Below are 15,934 nucleotides of genomic sequence, written 5' to 3'. Positions count from 1 at the left end.
TGTAGGCCAAAATAAGCCATGAACATTTCTATATACACGTGAAGTAAATCACTCACTGGGTAATATACATAAGAAATTCCATATAGTTGTATAAATAGAAGAATTTACATAACAAAGGAAGAAAAACACACAAGAAAACTGTCGAAAGAAACAGAGACATTAACCACAAAACTTTACTTTATGTATGATTCTTCCTGCACCAAGCTAAGAAACTCCTCCAAGTAGTTCAGAGGCAGTCACTGTCAGAAGGCTAGAGCCCTGGCAACAAAGAGGAGCTGTCAGGGGGTTGCAGGAAGCCAGAGAGATGGGCAGTAGCACAGAGTCCAGGGGCATTTTGCACAAAAGGTATTTGCCTCTTGACCTTTGCTAACAGCTGCACCTTTAAGAAGTGAATCTCCTAACCTTCAGGAAAGGCCAACTCTTTTCATCCAAATCCAGCGCCCTCATCCTTCTCCCTACCCATGGAAAAATTCAAAGGAAACTGCACTTTGAAGCCAAAAAACTCCATTCCCCTATATGGAAATGGTCCTCATAAAAAAGAGCAGAGATATTCAGCAGAATGAAACATCCTTGATATTGTTGCCCCTTCTTCCAACATCAGTATCCTATTCTGACACTAGCTCTGCCCTTCTGCCAAGCAGTTACTGATGTCTGGGGCCTTAGAGATAGATTTTTCTAGTGGAGGAGAAATCAGTGATGCCAAGGCTGACTATATTCTAAGTGTAAATTGATTTTTTTACATAATATACAGAAATCCTAGAATATAGGTAGGCAAAAAGCATGCAGGCCAATCCCTTCTGTCAGGAATCTCATCCCAATACCAATGTTCAATTCCCAGAGACCAACTCTGCCTCAATAATTAACTGTAATCAGAGACTAATTCAGAGAGAAAACTCTCCTCCAGCTCTCACATAGCACCCTTTAAGTACTACTAACAGTACCAACACTACAGCATGTCTTCCCAAGACTGAACACTTGCTTGTGCAGTAAGAAAAAGACCATGTGTAACAGTGCCATCTGGTGACACGTGCCATAGCAATATTTTATAATTGTGTTAGATGTTGATTTAAATGTGGGGAATACACTAAACTAATTAAACCAAGTTTCTCACTCTTCCCTGTGAGGAAAATATTTATACAACCATCACATACCATTGTGTCATTCAGACCAAGTGGCTGAGTCATCTTGTGAAGAAAATGGGTTATCCAGTCTAGACAGGGTAAAAGAAAATATAATTTATTAGATTCTCTCTCACCTTAGGGAAAAACAAATAGATAATAAAGATTACTGTAAATAACAGCATAAGGAATTTAGCTCACAATAATATGATGCTTATTAGCCAGCTCAGAATCTGAACTTCCTAGCCTAGCTCAGTGTTTCCTGAAGAGTCTCTTTCTCTCGTTTTAAAATCTCATTTCCTGTGGGTACGTCTACACTACAGGATTATTCCGACTTTACATAAACCGGTTTTGTAAAACAGATTGTATAAAGTCAAATGCACGCGGCCACACAAAGCACAATAATTCGGTGGTGTGCGTCCATGTACCGAGGCTAGCGTTGATTTCTGGAGCATTGCACTGTGGGTAGCTATCCCATAGCTCCCGCAGTCGCCCCCGCCCATTGGAATTCTGCGTTGAGATCCCAATGCATGAAGGTGCAAAAACAGTGTCGCGGGTGATTCTGGGTAAATGTCGTCACTCATTTCTTCATTCATTTCGCGCCCTTTTCCCCTGGATTGCCCTGGCAGATTAGCCATAGCATGGCAAACCATGGATTCCCCGTTTGCCTTTGTCACTGTCACCGTATGTGCACTGCGATGCCGCTGACAGAGCGGTACTGCACATTACACAGCAGCATCATTGTTACTTTGCAAAGGTAGCAGAGACGGGTTACCAGTCGTTCTGTACCGTCTGCTGTGCATTGGTAAATTGGCGATTAGATGATGGTTATCAGTCGTTCATTACCATCTGCTGCTGTCATGGGTGCTCCTGGCTGACATTCGCTGAGGTCGGCCAGGGGCGCAAAGACAAAAATGGGAAATGACCCCCCGGGTCATCCCTCCTTATGTTGTATCTAAAAATAGTCAGTCCTGCCTAGAATATGGGCAAAGTGTACTAGAGAAGCAGTGTATCAGAGAACCAGGAGCACAGCCGCTCCGTGTCAGATCCCACAGAAAGTTGATGAGCTGCATGCCATTTCTTGAGGATTCCATTGCAACAACCCCACCTGTTCTTCCTCCTCCCCTCAACCCGGGGCTACCATTGCAGGTCCCCCCATTTGTGTGATAGTAATAAAGAATGCATAGATAGTAGAACTACTTTTTTAGTGAGTATAAAGAGGGGGAGGCCAGCCTCCAGCACTTGATGGTCCAGGGCAGACATAAATGGTGAGGGGGAGAGGATTGCAGCATCTCGCATGCTATGATAGTGCCAGGCCAGTACAAGAATCTTTTCTTAGACACCAAAAGGGGGCGGCTAATGGAGTTCAGCCCCGTTTGCGATGATGAGAATGGTTACCAACCTCGTAGTACCATCTGCCGGGAAAAACAGGAGTCTATCCATATTTTACCACGACCCCGCGACTCCCCTTGAGCAAGCAGGAACACTCAGGTTGATATGACGAGGATGCTCCAGTCCACTGCACTGTAACGCTGTCCACCGGGGAAGGGAGGGAGGAGATTGCCTGCTGTCATTTTGCCCACACCGTTCCTACCAGCAGCGCATTGCAGTAGAACATATGGTGCATTCTTGAAAAAAGTCAAGGGAAAAAACAACTTTTTTCCCTTTTCTTTCACTGGGGGGAGAGGAGTAAATTGAGAGATTAATACTTCTGAACCACCCCCGGACAATGTTTCGACCCTTACAGCTTTGGGAGCTCAGCCAAGAATGCAAATAGTTTCAAGACTGCTGTGGACAGTGGGATAGCTGGAGTCCTCCAGTCCCCCCCTCCCTGCGTCCATGAGTGTTCCAATTTGATTTCTTTTGGCTTTCTGTTACGCTTGTCACACAGCACTGTGCTATGGACTCTGTATCATAGCCTGGAGATTTTTTTCAAATGCTTTGGCATTTCATCTTCTGTAACGGAGCTCTGATAGAACAGATTTGTTTCCCCATACGGCGATCAGATCCAGTGTCTCTCGTACGGTCCATGCTGGAGCTCTTTTTGGATCTGGGACTGCATCGCCACCCGTGCTGATCAGAACTCCACGCTGGGCAAACAGGAAATGCAATTCAAAAGTTCACAGGCTTTTCCTGTCTACCTGGCCAGTGCATCCAAGTTCAGATTGCTTTCCAGAGCGGTCACAGTGGTGAACTGTGGGATACCACCCAGAGGCCAATACCGTCGATTTGCGGCCACACTAACCCTAATCCGATATGGTAATACTGATTTCACCGCTACTCCTCTTGTCGGGCAGGAGTACAGAAACCGGTTTAAAGAGCCCTTTATATCGATATAAAGGGCCTCGTTGTGTGGACGGATGCAGCATTAAATCAGTTTAATGCTGCTAAAATTGGTATTAACGCGTAGTGTAGACCAGGCCTGTGCTTCTCTCTTTTGCCAGCCATTGTCATCCACTGGGTTTGACTAATCTGTCTATCACAGTCATTCGTAGCTCTGCAACTGCCATTAGCTTTTCCATGGGTGTATATATTTGCCTATTTGTCCTTTCCTAGATCTGAGAAGAATGAATGAAGAAATGCTGCAGAGATTAATAAAACAAGAAAAAAAAAAACCCACAGGAATGTACTACCTTCCACACTTCATTCATAGCACAGTTGCTCACACGCTCATCTCACTCAAAACACAAAAACCTGGGACAGGAAAGAGAACTGAATCTCAAAAGACAGGGTGAGAGACAAGAAAGCTTGCAGCCAATTGCAGAAAGAGACCTGCCATAGTCTCACACATTGAAATTTAGTGCAAAAAGGCCAATGGGAAGGACTACTTTAACCTGCTGAAAAAGAAAATACTGAACACTGAATAGTTTTATGGTGGTGTCTTCGCTCAGCCCAGTAACAATTTCAATTTTCAAGCTCTTTTCAGTAATCCACATTACAATTACTCTTACTTTGTTTTATTGCACATTTCCTCTCCTTCCTCATTACATAATTAAATGTCAGCCTGAAGTACTTTTTAATTTAAGGGTGTATCTACTTGTCCAGAATTAATAAGTTTAAAAAAATGCTTTCCATGGAGCAATAATAACCCTTCCCAATCTGCTCCTGTTCTGTAATCAGTGAGTGTTCAAATAACAAATAAAATACAGTCATCTTGGAATCAAGGCTTGAGAAGTCCTGTAAATTTTTCAGGAAGAATTTTAATTTCAGTCATTTTAATATTGTTCAGAATTTAACTTTACTGTACACACAGAGAGTACTCAGTCTTGCAAATTATTTTCATTCATGTTACCTTTATTTATACAATTAATCCGTTGACATTAATGGAACTACTTGTGTAAGCCGCTGTTCAGTGTGTGGTATGAGCTTAAAAGAGCAGGATGAAGAGGAGCAGCCTTTTAACTAGAAGTTTTTTCTACCATTCCAATTTCATCATACAATTCTGCCCTTAAAAGCCCTTTTTCTTCTCTTATTGTCCAGAGCTGTCATACACAGATAGCTAAGGGTTAATGTTTCTTTTACCTGTAAAGGGTTAACAAAGGGAACCAAACACCTGACCAGAGGACCAATCAGGAAACCGGATTTTTAAAAGCTCAGGGAGGGAATGTTTGGGTCTGTGTCTTTTGTCTGGCTCTCGGCTACGAGAGGGATCTTTCTATCTTCAAGTTTCTAATCTTCTGTTTCCAAGTGTAAGTAAAAAAGGTAGAAGACAATAGGTTTTTATATTGTTTTTGTATTTACATGTGTGTAGTTTGCTGGAATGTTTTAAATTGGATATCTTTTTGAATAAGGCTGTTTATTCATTTTTCTTTTAAGAAATTGACCCTGTATTGTCAACCTGATACAGAGACTATGTTTATGTGTTTTTCTTTCTTTTTATATAAAACTTTCTTTTTAAGACCTGTTTGAGTTTTCCCTGGGAAGGGAAATTCTCTTTGTGTTAGATCTATGGAGGGTGGATCTGAACAGCCTCAGGGGAAGAAGGAGGGGGGAGGAGAGAGATACTTAATCTCTCGGTGCTTGTGTTTCAAGGACTTGAAGATGTATCTTCCCGGGGAAGCCTGGGAGGGGGTAAAAAGGAGACAAGGGGGGAGGTTATTTCCCTTTGTTGTAAGACTTAGGGCATCTGAGTCTTGGGGGTCCCCCAGGGAACGTTTTGGGGAGACCCAAGGGAATCAGGCCCTGGAAATTCCTGGCTGGTGGCAGTGATATCAAATCCAAGCTGGTAATTAAGCTTGGAAGTTTCATGCTAGGCACCCACATTTTGGACGCTAAGGTTCAGAATTGGGATTTATGCTTATGATAAGAGCCTCTCTAGATAACGAAGTATATAACATCAAACATTGCAGCATACACAAAGCTAGGGAGGCAGTGAAAAATAGATCTTAAAGTTTGAAGAAACAATGCATTTAGTTTAAATACATATCTTTAAAATACTTTTCAATATTGGGACGTGGGTGGGTAACAAATAGCATGAAAGAACAGCAACTTGTTACCATCTTCAAAACCCATCCCAACTGCCAAAACCTTTTCCTATGCTTTGGTGAGTGTGATGGAAGTGGAGAAGAGATTTAAAAATATTATGAATCCTGTTGGAGCTGCTAGATAATCTAAGAATGAGTTGTAACAATATTATGAACACTCTGATCTGGTGAGAGGCAGTTATCGTATACTGGGCTATAAGACTTTCTTGTATGAATGGATGTATAGCCTGGTTTATTGTTTTTAAGATGTTTCCTCTTAAATACTTTTGTTCTAATAAATAGTAGTTTGCTTGAAGAAGGCTGTATTGTCTCTGATTACCATTGTCATTGCTCTCAGAGGGAAAAGAATTGCAGGGTCTGAGCCTAAATCAGACCTGCTGAGATAATCATGGTTAGTCTGCAGCCCTGAGTCTGGTCTGAGAGTGGGGGAGTAGCATGATTCCACCTCAGTGAGAGCCTAAGGCTTGAGGCCTGCAAGTAGGGTGCACACAGCGAGATCAGGCGGGGTCAGAGTCACTATGATAGAGATCTCCTGACTGGACTATCAGTTGCCTCCTCTTTGACTTACCTTCACATCTCCAGCTACCTAAAATCCTGACACCAAACTCATCTTTCACTCCTGCCACTGTGACCACATCAGCCCCTCACTAGCTTTGCCTATCATTCCACACTGAATTCAAATTCCTCTTGTCCTTGCTTTCCAGGTTTTACACCCCCCTTCCCTTGCCTGCATCTTGTTTCTTCTCATACTGCTCCCAGCATCTTTGCATCCTTCTTTCAGAAGTGCTGCTGCACATTCCTCCCACACCTGAAATATCACCCCTCATTCTGGTCAGCCCACAGCCTCTCTTCTTCAGACACACTGCTTTGCCCTGTCTCTCCAGTCCAGATCGACGCTTCCATGACAATGCAGGAAATTTAAATTAGTTTTAAAAGGGGGTGAGGGGAAACTAATATGATTTGTAACCACTGAAAAAAATCTTCATAAACTTATTTTATGTAAGTCTCCCTCCATCTTGCTTGATGGAATCTCTCATTTTAACTTTTTATGTCATGTCTGACCTAAATTGTAAGCTGTTGGGTCAAGGAATTGCTCTGGCTGAGCTGCACTCTGTGTAGGACCAGAGGATGGGACAGTAAAGATGGCTTTACACTGTCTTTATGACTCCCTAATCCTGGGATCAACTGGGAGCCTTGCTGTTCTGATCAAATTCACAATTATTCAGCCCGTTGGGATACAGACTCTAGCCATACCCCTTTTTCCCCAGCTGCAGCCTATCTGCTGGGAGCCTAGGAGAAAATGTGACAGAGTTGATATGCCAGCTCTACCACCCAAGGAAATCCTAAGGAGGCTATGTAAAACGGCTTTACAGAACAACCCAAAGGGGCTGTACCCTGGCTGAGAGTCAGTAGTGACCTGCACACATGTACCATTATATAGAAGTGCACAATAAAACAGAAGCAAAGAAAGTAACAAAATACTTGTCCAGGATGCATTCTAAATTTCTCTATTCCTGAAAATGGCAGAGATATTGCCCTTTCTATAATCTTGCTAACTTCATGTTCAGTAGCTGCTAGGCTCATTTGCTCAATCAAGACTCAAGTACATCAGATTTCTTTGTCATCAGACAAACCATCAGTTCAAATCATATATATGTAACAGGAAAAAAAAGGCAAAAAACTCAGGATGCTTAAATCGACTGCAGCACACCAGCTTTATTACTGAGATCCTTAAGTAAATGCCCTGCCAGTCCTTTCACATTCAATACACTTCAAATGTTTTAATCTTTTTTCAATGAGGATTGGTCACCAAAAATTAGCAAGCCCTCTTTGTCAAAGCATCAAGACCCTTTTCATGTTATTTTTAATTCTGATGTCTGCAGAGCAGCATCACAGGCAGGAAAAGAAACATAATTGTATACCTGAGAGACTACAGAGAGGAATGCCTGATTCAGGCAGAGCTATGCTGGAAGACTGACATTTCCAAAAAAAAAGATGAACTAAATTTGTGTGGTACAAAAAACACATCTGTGAATTCTAGGAATCCACTCTGGAAATAATTTGACTTTTTTTTGTGGGGAAAAAGTCAGGTTCAAGGCTTTTATTTCTTTAATAGTTCTTAATCATTAAAATCTTAGCAGCAGGCATGATTAATAAGGACAATTAGGTTTTGGAACGGATCATCTAGAGAAGTCATTATGTCACCATCATTAGTGGCATTCAAGATAATGCTAGATAAATAGAGTGCAATTAGTTTAGTATTTTATCCTACTTGATGCCAGGGGTTACACTTGATGATCTGAGAAGTTATTTCCCAGCATATCATCTACATTATGTTTTACAGTCTAAGAATATTCTAATGGTAAAGGGTTCACTGAACAAACACATATATAGGAAATGAGCTGTGCTAGACAGGGTTCTTAGATTTATTCAATGCACCAAATTCACTTCTACTGTAAACTCCATAGATTTCAGTGGAAACAGCAGAGGGTGGAGTGCTGTTTCATCTTACTTTCTAATCAGTACAAGTTAAACTACTTCCCCTTTTAAGTAATTGATGGAAGTATCCCAGAGATTTATATGAGTGTTGCACTGGCTTTTATATCAGGGGCAAATTTGAACCTAGCTCCTTAAATTGCTCTTTTGAAAATGAATTTCCTACTCTTTGCATGCCCAACTGCACCTTACTGCATAGTCTGAGCTCAATACTGCCCTGAGCAAGGATTGGGGGAGGGATGAAGATCAGAACCTTTTCTCCATGCATAAAGAGCAGGGCAAGAAGCCTCCTTAATACACAAGAGTTGGTGGGCATACCAACATATCACATCCCCAAATAGATAACATGTTGCGGGTATTCCACTCCCAAGATAGCTAGAGTATAAGATGCCATCAGCAGTAATAGCTAAGTGGCAGGCAGACATGGTGCTCCTGCTTAGAGAGGCAACAAAGTGAACTCTACCATGGGGTGCTCCTGCCCACACTATGAATTACTCTGGTAAGCAGGATCCCTGTAATAAGAGGATGCATGAAGCAGCATCTCTGCTTTCCATTGCTGCATCAGCCACAGCAGGATGTGTCCTTTAAAATGCATTCTTTGGATTTTAGTCCTTTGAGTCATATCAGGGACAGGATTACATGTGCTGTGAATACTTTAGTGTGCAGTGCAGACAGTCTCAGTAGCTTAGCTCAAAAATGCTGGAGCCAGAACAACAAAAGCATGCTGGACATGCTACACATTTCACAGTACAGAGTATTCACAGACTCTAGAGCTGATTCTTGTCAGCTGTGAGGTATTGACTCATTATTAATTATGTATACCACTGCCACCTACAGTCATATGATAAACCTGCTCAGATATTACAGTGCTTTCTAACTGCTGAGCTAGTCAATCCTTTCCCTCGGCTCACCAAACACAGGCCACATGTGCAGATTCAGATTCAGTAATTTCCTTCATTGGCTACCCACGAGGCTGAAGTATTTTGAGCAGAAGGTGCCTGTAAAGTCAATGCTATCATATGGCTATATGCCCAGATCCTCAAATGTATTTGGACATCTACATTCCAATGAGAGTCCTTTCTGAAGTTCACCAAGACGTGTGCTGATTTTCACATAAGGGAAGCTGTGCAAAAAAATGCAGTAGGGTAAAAGGTCTTCTGCCATTCTGCTAATACCAGCAAATTAGGTTACTCACAAGAATTATAGTACTTGATTTTTCTATTTCCAAAGACAATCTTCCTTCCAAAAATATTGGGCTCAATTCTCAGCTGGTGTAAATCAGCATTTACTTCAATGAAGTTATGTTGATTTATACCAGCTGAGGATTTGTCCACATCTTCCAGTTTAAAGAAAACCCTGGAATTATAGGATTTGTGCCTCATAGCCAGCCATCAGCATGGGTATTCATGGCAAATAGTGTGCAAAGCTTTGAATGATTTAATATAATTGTAGGTACATGAAATAATATCATAATAGTCATGCCACCTCCACTTAATATGGACCAATCTTTGTAGCATAGAGTCTTGAATTGTTGCAATCTGCCAATGTAGCTATTGGGATGCTGTGGCCTACATCTCTATTCATATTAATTTGGAGTGAAATACACCACCATACTGAGAACTAGCACAAGAGCTCTGTACCAAAGTTCTACATAAGCTTTCAAAAGATTGCTTAAGCGTAAACATCACATAGGCTTTGCACAGGCTCTGTCTACGGGGTTAGATTTCACCCACAGTTAGTGGGTAAGATATCACTTACCTGCTTTGTAGGCCACTTTAAAACTCAAGGACGGGGAGTCAATAGGGCAGACCACAGACCAAATCCAGAGGACCAGCTGCTTTTGAACAAACTGCAAAATCTTTTAATTTACTTATTATCATCATTATTATTGTGGTATGAAAAATGTTTCTCTGGAGCCTGGACTTTGACTATACTTTGACTAAGAAATTTGGACCTTGACAAAAAATAATTGACTACCTCTGCTCTAGGTCTTCTCTCCTACATGCTAATGTTCAGCACTTATAGAAAGTGTTAACTCTGAGTTGTTGGAAATGAGCCCTAAGGAGCTGGTAATAGAAAAGTCAGCTGTGCGCAGACAGAACAAGGTAGAAATGTTTAGAGGCCCGTTACTAGCTGACTCTTTACAGATGTAAGGTTATCTGACACTCCAATGTAAGCAGCTGCAGCAACTCTTTTAAAGGTCTTAAACCATTAAGAGACACCTTATTGTGACAAAGCATACCCAGAGAATTTCAGGTGTGACCAATCTTTGCCCATTTTGCTGTTTTCAGGGTAAAGTTTGGAGACTTAGGCCTGGTCTACACTAGGGGGCGGGATCAATGTAAGATACACAGCTTCAGCTACGGGAATAGCGTAGCTGAAGTCGAAGTATCTTATTTCGACTTACCTCCCGTCCTCCTGGCACGGGATTGACGGCCGCGGCTCCCCCTGTCGACTCCACTACCGTCGCTCACCCTGGTGGAGTTCCCGAGTCGACGGGAGTGCATTCGGGGATCGATATATCGCATCTAGATGAGATGCGATATATCGATCCCCGATAAACCAATCGCTACCCTCCGATCTGACCGGTAGTGTAGACATACCCAGAGAATGCAGTCTAGAAGCCCAGTTGTATGCGTTACAATTTTTATCATGTGCAAGAGTATCATCATTGCTGATATTTTTGATCCTGGGGACTCCTTGAAGCACTTATATGGTGTTTTGAAACAAAAGGTTCAGTCTTCCCTAGCATTGAAGTTGTGTATGGTGGAACTAATAATGAGATATGGCAGTTAAATGGACAGAGCTGATGAAATGGGACAAAAAAGGCCTCTACCTTGCATCATAGATGTCAAGCTTCTTACTTCAAGTGGAAACATCTTGTAGTCAACTTTTCTCCCTCCCCCTTATGTGCCTGTTTGTTAGCTGCTGTTGCCTTTTTGGCTGGTTCTGTCCTTTGTTCCGCAGTCTACTGTGCTCTTTTCACAAAATGAAACTTAATATTAGCAAACTTCATTTTGCCACAGCACAGGGGAAAAGCTAGGCTCAGTTTTCTTCCCCTGTGCTGAGAGCTTAGCCAGTTCCAAGGCAAAGTGAAACTTACTAACAATGTGGCTTTGTCTAAATTAGAAAAAATGGACTGGTTTAAAAAAAGTAATCAGTTTTAATGACAGAAGGTAAACTGATGCAAGCTTAACTGGGAGGAGTATTGAGAAAAGAATATGGGGAATAAATAGAAAGAACTGAAAAGTCTTAAAACATAAGCACAATGATGACATAATTGGCACCACATCGCATGGTTAGAATATTGGTACAGAGGAGTATAGTTTGTTCAAAAATTCTGACAGATTAAAAAGGAAAAGGTATTACATTGTACATCAAGAATGTATGCACTTGTTCTGAGCTTCAGAAGGTGAGATGCAGCCTAGTTGAAAGCCTCTGAGTGAGGATAAAAGGGGAAAAAAAACAGTGGTGATGTCATGTTAAGTGTCTACTAAAGACCACCAAATCAGGGGGGAGGAAGTGCATGAGGCATGTCTAGAACAAATAACAGAAATACCCCAAGCACAAGACCTGGTAGTAGTGGGGGACTTTAATTACTTGGACATCTATTGGAAAAGTAATACAGAAAAACACAAAATTTCCAATAAGTTCTTGGAATGTGTTGGGCATAGTCCCTGACTTCCCCTCTTTTCCGTGGGTGCTTGACACCCCCTCTTCCCCCGTCCCTGCCCCGACTCCACCCCTGCCCTGCCCCCTCCGACCCCCATTCCAACCCCTTCCCCAAAGTCCCTGCCCCAACTCCGCCCCCTCCCTGCCCCTATTCCAACCCCTTCCCCAAATCCTGGCCCTGGCCCCGCCTCTTCCCCACCTCCTCCCCTAAGCGTGCCATGTTCCTGCTTCTCCTCCCACTCCGAGCTTGCTATTGCCACCAAAAACCTGTTTGGCGGTGGCCAGGTGGGACACACTGGGAGGTAGGTGGATGAGTGGGGACATGGCATGCTCTGTGGGGGTGGGAGCTTGGCTGCAGGTGGGTGCAAAGCATCCACTAATTTTTTCCCATGGGTGCTCCAGCCCCAGAGTACCCACAGAGTCGGCACCTATGGTGTTGGGGACAGCTTGTTTCAGAATCTGGAGGAATAAACTGGGGGGCAGCCATTTTAGACTTGATTATGACTAGCAGGGAGGAATTGGTTGTGAATATGAAAGGTAAAAGGCAATCTGGGTGGGAGTGATCATGAAATGACAGATTTCATGATTCTAAGAAAAGGAAGGAGTGAGAGCAGCAGAATAAGGAGAATTGACTTCAAAAAAGCAGATTTTAACAGACTCAGAGAACTGGCAGGTTAAGTTCCATGGGAATAAAATCTGTGGGGAAAAAGGAAGTCATGACCGCTGGCAGTTTCTAAAAGATAAAATATTAAGATACAACAGCAAACTATCCCAATGAGAAGGAAATATAGGAAGAATAGTAAGGAGCCCATCAGGAGCTCTTTGATGACCTGAAAATAAAAAAAGAATCCTACAAGAAGTAGAAACATGGACAAATTGCTAAGGAGGCGTACAAAGGTCTAGCAAAAGCACATAGGGACAAAAATCAGAAAGGCTAAGGCACAAAAGGAGTTACACCTAGTAAAGCACAGAAGAAGAGGTTCTACAAATACATTAGGAGCAAGAGAAAGATGAAGAAAAATGTAGGTCCACTACTTAGCAGGAAAGAAGAGCTAATAACAGATGACATCAAGACAACTGAATTATTTCATGTATATTTTGCTTCTTTGCTAAAAAAAAGTTAATTGTAACCAGAAGCTTAACATAATTAATATTAACAACAAAAAAGGCTACAGTGGGGATCTGATCATCTTCAAATATTTTAAGGGCTGTTATAAAGAGGATGGCAATCAATTGTTCTCCATGTCCACTGGCATTGAAGGTGGGACAAGACATTATTGGCTTAATCTGCAGCAAGGGAGAGTTAGGTTAAATATTAGGAAAAAACTTTCTAACTACAAAGGATAGTTGAGCACTGGAATAGGCTTCCAAGGGAGGTTGTAGAATCCCTGTGACTGGAGATTTTTAAGAACAGATTAGACAAATGCTTGTTAGGGGTGTTTTAGGTTTACATGGCCCTGCCTCAGTGCAGGGGGCTGGACTTGATGATCTCTTGAGGTCCCTTTCAGCTCTGTATTTTTGTGATTCTACAAAATTTATATAAGCAAGGGTTAAACCAGCTTCAGTGTGTCTACAATAATGATTTACATGGTTTTTGAGTCAATTTAATTAAACCAGTTCACTTTTCTAGTGTAGAAAAAGTCTTATACATTGTGCTAAATTTATCGCTGGAGTAACTCCATTGACAGAAGAAAAATAATAACTTCCCCTTTTCCCTCACTACACAACCCATTGGCCACAAGTAATTTATATGGCGAAGATGGAGTAGATTATGCACATAGGACTATTTCTGCTGTTTTTTTCCCTCTGCACCACACAATGGGACTAGGAGCACTGATTATTGGCATTCCTGTGGATTGCAGGTATGTTGTTTTTTGTTCTGGAAGTGACTAATAATAAACTTTCACTAGAAGTAGCAAGGAAGCGTTTGATCTGTAAGTAGAGGTTTCGTTGTTGGTAGCAGTAGCTCCAGAGTTCAGGGAAGCTACACTAGATGTATATAATGGTAACTGATTGATCTTCACAGGGCTTAAATGGTGTGGGCTGTCTGCTCTGGGCTGAATTTCACACTAGCACCAAGATTTTCAAAGGTGGGTCCTTCAAGCTAGGGTCCTAGGGAGATTTTCAAATGGCATTGAGGCAGCTGACGCACTTTGAAAACCAGTGAGAGTTAAGCACCACTGTGCTACTCTGCCTTTGAAAGTCTCCCCTTAAATTAATACATAGGCACCTAAATAAGTATCCTGACACTCAAAAGTACAGCTCCACCTGGCTTCACTCCTGGAATTAGAAACCTAATTTTTGGCATCCATTTCTGAAAGTTTTGGCCTAGATTCTTAAGCTTATGGAGTTTAGCGCAACTGAAGTGGAATCTGTATAAAAATATCTAAGTGAGGAGAATTCAGGAGGTCAGGATGCTCCCTGCCTATAGCCTTCCTACTCTAATTTTCTTTTGTTTTCTTAAGCTCATAGGTGGAGGCAGCAATGAATTACTACTACTTCTGTTGCTTAGAATCTAATATTAATTCATTGTACTTTATCCTTCCCTAGTAAGAAGTAAGGCTAGCAATGTGCTGAGATTTCAGTGACTACTGCGGTTGCGCAGGGGTTCTAGCCGACTGTGCCAGCAAGCTACTTTGTGATGATGTGACATTTAAACTGTCTCAGCTTCCCCATGTATAAGATGACAATCACACTTATCTACCTCTCAAAAGTGCCTTTAAATCTTCAGATGAAAGCTACTATATACAGTAAGTAATGAATTAATATTATTTTATTAAACTAACACCGACTAGGAGACTTTGGTTGCTTTTTTCCCCCTGCACCCAATTCAGATTCTATAAAGGTCTTTGTGTTCTCAAAATATCTGCTAAAAGCACAGCACCTATAGCGTGCTATAAATTCACAGCTCTAGCTGATCTTTTCCCCAGTGTTTTAAAATATATTAATTTAATTATTGACTAACCAGTATGTGAAACAGCTATTGAAGCATAACCAGCTTACCACAGCACTTTCTCTAACCAGAGGCTGCCCTCAAGATGCTAAGAATTAAATTAAAAAAAAAAAAAAGTGATCTCCATGACAGTGATCCAGGTTTATTGAGAATTACAGATTGTTTCTTTTTTTAGAATGACCATTGGGTCAACAAACTAGGATTATGAAAGAGGGGCTATACAGTCTAGGGAAAATCGAGACAAGACACACAAATACATCACTTAGTTAAGCCTAAATACAAAAGCTTTAACATGAGTTTTCTTATGTGGCATTTAGGGCATGGATTCTTATTGAGAGAGTTCACTATAACAAACTGTCACTGTTAATTTCTATTAGTCAATCAATTTCTGTGGGCTAGATTCTAGTTAGCCCTTAATTGGCAGTGCTGTAGAGCTGAGGGATGGAGGGGAAGATGTTCATGTCCTACCACCTATATGAGTCCAATGTTAGGATCAGGGACAATAGCAGTCCCAGTGTTCAGGACAAACTCTGGGATTGCCCACCACACAATTCCCTCAGGGGAAGAGAACACACAAAAGGGGATGGTGAGCAGGTGGAGCCATGATCCTGTTTATCCCCAATCCTGCTCCATTAGTCAGTCATGCAGGAGGAGGGTGGGGGGAGATGCTGAACTCCTTAAAGGGGGATAGCTGTTTGTGTGCTCCCCTACTCAGCAAAGACTTCCAGGAGGCATTTTATGAGAGAGAATGCCTCCTGCTGCTTCTCCGCACATGCTGTAGCACTGACCGCCATGCCTGTGTAGGACTGGGTCTAACTGGCACTACAGCCTCATGTAGAATCATTCCCAACTAGCAACAAATGCCTGCTGAAGCCTTCTATTATCACCCTCACAGACTAACAAACTGTAGAGTCGGAACCAACAGACTTTCCTCAAGGTACATGTGTCGTAGCTTCCTACTCGGATTTGAACCTTAGCGTTCATAAACTGAGAAGCTAGCATGAACCCTCTAAGCTTAATTACCAACTTAGATCTGATATTGCTGCCACCAGCCAAGGATTCCAGGGCTTGGCTCCCTCTCTGGTCTCCCAAAACCTTCTCTGGGGGACCCCAAGACTCAGAAGCCCTGAGTCTTACCACAAAGGGAAATAACCCCCCCTCCCCTTGTCTTCTCTTTACTTCCTCCCCAGGCTTCCCCTCCGTGGGTTATC

This window comes from Chelonoidis abingdonii, chromosome 3 (assembly GCF_003597395.2).
Source record: "Chelonoidis abingdonii isolate Lonesome George chromosome 3, CheloAbing_2.0, whole genome shotgun sequence".
Lineage (NCBI taxonomy): Eukaryota > Metazoa > Chordata > Testudines > Testudinidae > Chelonoidis > Chelonoidis abingdonii.
This window is presented reverse-complemented; position numbering follows the sequence as displayed.